The following is a 7,125-nucleotide window of genomic DNA, read 5'->3' on the forward strand; positions in this document are numbered from 1 at the left end:
GTGAGATCCAGGAGAATAATCCTGATGATTTCAGGAATTATCTCAGGATGACAGAACCCATTTTTCACCGCCTGTTGGCTTTGCTCACCCCTTATATCAGCAGGCACGATACCTGCATGCGGCAAGCCATCACTCTGGAGCAAAGGCTAGTCGCCACGAAGAGGTACTTGGCGACTGGGAGAAGTCTGCAGCACCTCAAGTTCTCCACAGGCATGTCCCCCCAGGCTCTGTGGATCATTATAGAGACCTGTTCTGTCATCATTCAAGTCCTTCAGAAGGATTATATTAAGGTAAGTTTTCTCCTTTAACCACTTTCAGACCGGACCATTTTGCTGGCTTAAGACCAGACCACTTTTTGCGTTTCGCCACCGGGTCGCTTTAACTGACAATTGCGTGGGCGTGCAACGTGGCTCCCAAATAAAATTGACGTCCTTTTTTTCCCCACAAATTGAGCTTTCTTTTGGTGGTATTTTATCACCCCTGTGGTTTTCATTTTTTGAGCTATAAACAAAAATAGTCACCCAAAAATATTTAAAAAAAAATTTTTTCCCTCAGTTTAGGCCTTTTACGTATTCTTCTACATATTTTTGGTAAAAAAAAAATAGCAATAAGCGATTATTGATTGGTTTATAGCGTTTACAAAATAGGGGATAATTTTATGCCATTTTTATTAATAATATTTTTTTTACTAGTAATGGCAGCGATCAGCAATTTTTATTGGGCCTCATTAGGGAGGCTATACTGAGGCTATATAATTCAGTGAATTTTTTCTTAAATAATTGTGCAGTATGCAGCAGCATAGGATGATATGGTTGATTTTGTAGTCCGCCATATGGATTGCTATCAGAAACAGGTGAAACCAACTGGCCATTATGCCTAAGGCACTCTCAACGACTCTTCTCGCTCTCGCCAGCCAGTAGTTAAAAACCCTCCTCTCTGAGGTGAGGGTCCTTTGGGGAAATGGCCTCATCAGCTGCTCGCCCAGACCAAAGGCTTCATGTGCAATAAAGACGAAGGGGAGTCCTTCCGTGTTATCCACATCAGGTGGCAATGCCAGGCCACCAGTCTGGAGATACTGGTAAACATCTGTCTGGGCAAAGACTCCTCCATCCGATATCCGGGCCATTCTTCCCCATGTCCACCTAGAGGAACTCATAGTGTGCCGACACCACCATCATTAACACTACACTATTAAATCCCTTATAGTTATAATAGTAAGACCCAGAATGGGGTGGTGGCACAATGTGGACATGCTTTCCATCTATAGCCCCTCCACAGTTGGGAAAGTCCCAACGGTCAACAAAATGGGAGGCCACAGTCTGCCATTCCTGTGGCATTGAAGGAAACTGTGGAGTCAAACAAGAAAAAAAACATAAGTACTTTTGCACATGACATTGCAAGCAGATTACACAAAAATATACTTGCACAACATCAGTATAACATTTATTTTAAGGAGTAGTAAAAGACAAAAAATATAAGGCTCACTTATCAGATTCCTCATCCCCTCTGATGGCCCATTGATAAAATTGTATGGGGGGGGGGGGGGTTTGAGGTGGCTTTGGGAGCCAAAAAAAATAATCCAGCACTCTGCCTGAATTTAAGGACACACATAACATTTGGACACATTTTAGGGTGTATTTGGGGGAAAGAAGTACAATGGAGCTGACAATATACATTGTTTAAGGGACTAGGCTGTAGGTGTATGCGGGCCCAGGATAGCATGCTGGGGAGGTTAGTAAAGGCAAATATGCATGTAGGCCAAAAAGGAGCATTAAAAGGCTTCGCAAATTATAAAAGTTTGTCCAGCGTTGGCTTCCTCTTTATTTTGTTACCCAGAATAAATGGATATTTTATTTTTCATAAAATACTTTCCTATGTGTTTTTATTCAAAAAAGGACAGTTTGTTTGTGAGTAGGCAGGTAGATTTAAAAAAAGACAATGTCACATTAACAAGGGACAACAACCTTCTTGAGGTTAATAAAAAATATAAGATAATAATGTTATTGTGGTAACTTGACACTCCAAAAAAATCTAATTATATTGAGATCACTAGAAAATTATTTTTAAGTAATTGAAAATAAATCTTGATGAAATAAAAAATTATAAATATGAGTATAAAAAATTATTGTAAACATTATTTATGGAGATCAGGCTTTTAAAAAATATTAGAATATTATTCATGAGATCAGGATAAATAACAAAGAGATCAGTTTGTGAGAACTCTGTGTGAATGCGAGCAGCAAAACAACTTCATTCTTCCAGCATTCTAAAGAAGAAAAGAATGCGCTGCATTAAAAGATCACAGAATTAGCAGCGTGAACAATGTTCTAGCTCCAATATAAACGTTTTTCCACACCGAGCGCCTCCGTCTCGTACTTGCTTCAGAGCATGCATCTTTTTTGTCCATCGGAACAGCATACAGACGAGCGGTTTTCCCGATAGGAATTGGTTCCGTCGGAAATATTTAAAACATGTTCTATTTCTAGGCCCGTCAGAATTTTCGTAAAAAAAAAGTCCAATGAGGCATACACACGATCGGAATATACGATGAAATGCTTCCGACTGACTTTTTCTGTCGGACATTCCACTCGTGTGTACGTGGCATTACTTATTTTCTTTGATGATGTTGCAGTGGGCATCCACTGAAATTTTTCATGTTACCTCTTGGAAATGATTGGTTAATAAAGACATACCCTTTTACAGAGGTTGTCCTACTAAATTTGGCAAGCTTTGGGCAGACTGGATCTCATACTCGCACTCCTGCAAACAGCAAGCCTCTGTCTAACAAAAGCATTTTTACTAATATGCTCCTAGCAGATTTGTTTATGTGGAGATGCGACCCCCATGTCACAGGTGCATATGTGCAGTGTATGCCTGATTTTGGCAGGAATACTAATTGCGCACCTGTGGGCTGGGTTCATAAATAGTTGCGTCACTAGGGTTGGTGTCACCTGGTGCAAAAAAAATGGTGTCACACCCCACCAACTATAGTCCCCCCTCAGTACAGACCTCACTCCCACAGTATAGATGCCCCTCCCTCAGTGCAGACCACCCTCCATCAATATAGACCCCCCTCCCTCAGTATAAACCTCCCCCTTAGTACAGACACCCCTTCAGTGCAGACCCCTCCATCAGTACAGACACCCCCACCTCAGTGCAGACCCCCACCTCAGTACAGACACCCCCACCTCAATGCAGACCCCCTCTACCAGTACAGACCCCCACCTCAGTACAGACACCCCCACCTCAATGCAGACCCCCTCTACCAGTACAGACACCCCCACCTCAGTGCAGACCCCCACCTCAGTGCAGACCCCCACCTCAGTACAGACACCCCCACCTCAGTGCAGACCCCCACCACCAGTACAGACACCCCCACCTCGGTGCAGACCCCCACCTCAGTACCGACACCCCCATCTTGGTACAGACACCCCCACCTCAGTGCAGACCCCAACCTCAGTACAGACACCCCCACCTCAGTGCAGACCCCCACCTCAGTACAGACACCCCCACCTCAGTGCAGACCCCACCTCAGTACAGACACCCCCACCTCAGTGCAGACACCCCCACCTCAGTGCAGACCCCCACCACCAGTACCCTCTACCAGTACAGACACCCCCACATCAGTGCAGACCCCCCAGCATTAAAGACACCCCCTCAGTGCAGACCCCCCTCAGTTACAGGCCCCCTCAGTGCAGACCCCCCTCAGTGCAGACCCCCCCAGCAGTAAAGACAACCCCCAGTGCAGACCCCCCTCAGATAAGACACCCCCTTAGTGCAGGCCCCCTCAGCAGTACAGACACCCCCCAGTGCAGACACCCCCCAGTGCAGACACCCCAGCAGTACAGACCCCCTCTCCATGCAGACTCCCCAGTGCAGACCCCCCAGTGCAAGCCCCCCCCCCAGTGCAGACACCCCCTCCGTACAGACCCCCCTCCGTACAGACCCCCCAGTGCAGACCCCCCTAGTGAAGACCGCCTCAGTGCAGACATCCCCAGCAGTACAGACCCCCCTCAGTACAGACACCGCCCTCCGTGCAGACCCCCCAATGCATACCCCCCAGCAGTACAGACACCCCCCCTTACATACCTCAGAACAGCAGATACACACAGAGGTGTGTGTCCCTCCAGCTCGGGCTCCTCCTCCTCTGTGGATGTAAACAGAGAGGAGGGGGAGGCGGCTTCGTTACGCTCCGCTGAGGGACACCGCCGTGGCGTAAGACACAGGGCAGCGGCGGTGTTAGCGGTGCCGCTACCCACTGTGTCACCCCTCTGGCGGGTGTCACCTGGGTGCGGCCCGCACCCCCCACACCCGCCTAGCAATGCCACTGTTCATAAACATCCCAGGAATAGAGGTCAGGGCTTAGACTTGGAGACAGCTCCACCCGGCAGACAGGAAGTCTGGCCTAGGAGGTCAGGAGGGTTCCAGTAGGAGACGGCTCCAGGAGAAAGAGACAGGAGGTCTCGGAGTCTAAGACTGCAGTTGGCTGTCTGTGTGTATGTCTGAAGCAGGCAGGTGTAGCCCGTGACCAAAATAGCACAAAGCTGACAGTGAGTAAGCCTGAAAGTTATCGTTTGGTTATACAGTGATGGTGGAACCCCCTGCGAGGGAAGATTACTGTTTGTTTGAACTTTTTCGTTACCTTTAAATAAAAGTGGGCTGCCATGCCCTAAAGAACAGTCCGGAGTGGCACGTTTCTGGAAAATTGCATGCACCACTTGAACCTAATCATTGTCACATTTATTATTATCCTGCAGGATGCGCGCAGCAAGCTCTGTGATCAGCAAGTCTATGAGACTCAATCACAGATCGGAGTAAGGGGTCGATCCCGACCCTTACCACATGATCAGCTGTCAACCAATGACAGCTGATTATGTGATGTAAACAGAGCCGGTAATTGGCTATTTTTTCTCCTCACGCTGATAGGGCGACATCGGTCCCGATCAAGGAGAGCAGCCGTCAGCTGCCCACCTGTGCCACCTGCCAGTGCCCAACAGTACCATCTACCACTGCCCACCAGTGCCACCTACTAGTGCCCACAGTGCCACGATCAATGTCACCAATCAGTGCCTCATCAACAGTCCTGCTCATCAGTGTCACCTACCAGTGCCCATCAGTGCCACCTATCAATGACACCCATCAGTGCCATCTATCAGTGGTACCTATCAGTAACACCTAGCAGTTCCCATCAGTGCCACCCATCAGGGCTATCTTATCAGTGACCATCAGTGCTGCCTTATCTGTGCCTATCACTGCCGCCTTATCTGTGCCTATCAGTGCAGCCTATCAGTGCCCATCAGTCCTGACTTATCAGTGCATATCAATGAAGGAGAAAAATGACCTGTTTTCAAATTTTTATTTTTACTTACATTTGCCATAAAAGTTATATGGCTGTACTGTTCTCTATTTGTACTTACAATAAAGTCGGACAGTTTGAATCTGGGCTGGTTCAGCAGGGACCAACCAAGCTTTGAACCATCTATGGCCAGGATTGATTGTACGCAAGTAGTTTGATCGATCGACTTGGGTACAAACAGCATGTTGGATTTTTCATGCAATTATTGCCAGCGGCTATAGCCGCTGGCAATAATCACTGTGAATTTTTCCGTTAGGGATGGCTCCCCATGCATCCCCACTGGGAGAACTCAATAGCTTTGCGGGAGGGATTTCCCCATCAATACTGATTGTACTTGGATTGACCTTGGTCTCTGTGCCTATAAAAGATGAACACTTTTTCTCCCATGGTGCACAAGGAGGCCCCAAAAATGATGATTCAGGGATGGGGGGTTGCCTACATGAGCTTTTAAAGTCAAGGCCCAGGAAACAAACTAAAGAACAAAGGTTCCTCTCTGCTTCCGGGAAGCAGAGAAAATGGAAGAGCAATCATATAAAGTAGCAGAGGAAAAGGAGAAGGTTGATTATGTTCCAGTAGATGTTTAGCTAACACTAAAGAAAAAAAAAGTTAGGCCGCGTACACACGCGCGGACTGTTCGCCCAACTTTGTCCGTCCAACAGTTTCGGCAAACAGTCCGCTCAAACTTAGCATGGACGGACATGGCCACACACGACGGACGAACAGTTTGCTGAAACCGTGCGCGATGACGTGAACGGCACGTACGACGGGACGAAAAATACGACGTCCTATACACTGCATTATAGCTTTCGGCGTGAAAATCCTTTCTGAGCATGCGCGCAACTTTGTTTGACGAACAAGCCTACACACGAGCGGACTGTTCGCTGAAACAAGGTTTCAGCGGACAGTTTTACGGAATTTCCGAAAAACCTTGTCCGTCAAACTGTCCGCTGAAACTGTCCGCTGAAAGCCCACACACGAGCGGACTGTCCGCCCAAACACTGTTCAGCGGACAAAGTTGGGCGAACAGTCCGCGCGTGTGTACGCGGCCTTAGGGAAAATTACCCATACTCGCTGTCCTGGTGGTCTTCTTTAATACCTACTCATCTTTGTATGAGGAATAAAAGCTTCATCGAATCTCCCAGATCTGGGGTTTCTAAGTGACACTGATCCACTGTTTGGCTGCTGGAATGAATTTCAGAGATCTAGAGTCTTGTATGACACTACCACAGCAGCTGTTGGCAGATGATCATGTATAGGGATGAGCTTCGTGTTCGAGTCGAACGTACGTTCGACTCGAACATTGGCTGTTCGGCCGTTCGGCGAATTCCGAACGTTTGGGTCGTTCGCGTCAAAATTCGAGTGACGCGCGCGCGGACCACAATGCACTGCGGTGGCGCAGTGCATTGCTGCCCCATGATTGGCCAAGCATGCACTGTGACCCCGCATGCTTGGCCAATCGCAGCGCCGGCAGCGAGGAGAGCCATGATTGGCCACAGGCATCCTGCCTGTGGCCAATCATAGCTCAGGCTGTGTAGTGCACGCCCCACACTATATAAGGCCGCCTTTGAGGCGGCTTCGTGTAGTGTGTTACTTAGCATCTGAAGCAGTGGGTGTTCTGTGTACCTTCAACACAGTACACACCAATCGTTTTTGGCTGATTTCCTATCTTGCTGCTGTGTAGTGGTTGTTGTCTGTGCCCTGACCGCAGTATACACCACTATATTCACCTCACCTATATAGCTAGTGATCTAGCTTTAACCACTTAACAA

The sequence above is a fragment of the Lithobates pipiens genome, unplaced genomic scaffold (assembly GCF_037356315.1).
Source record: "Lithobates pipiens isolate NorthernLeopardFrog02 unplaced genomic scaffold, aLitPip1_a1.2 Scaffold_8, whole genome shotgun sequence".
Lineage (NCBI taxonomy): Eukaryota > Metazoa > Chordata > Amphibia > Anura > Ranidae > Lithobates > Lithobates pipiens.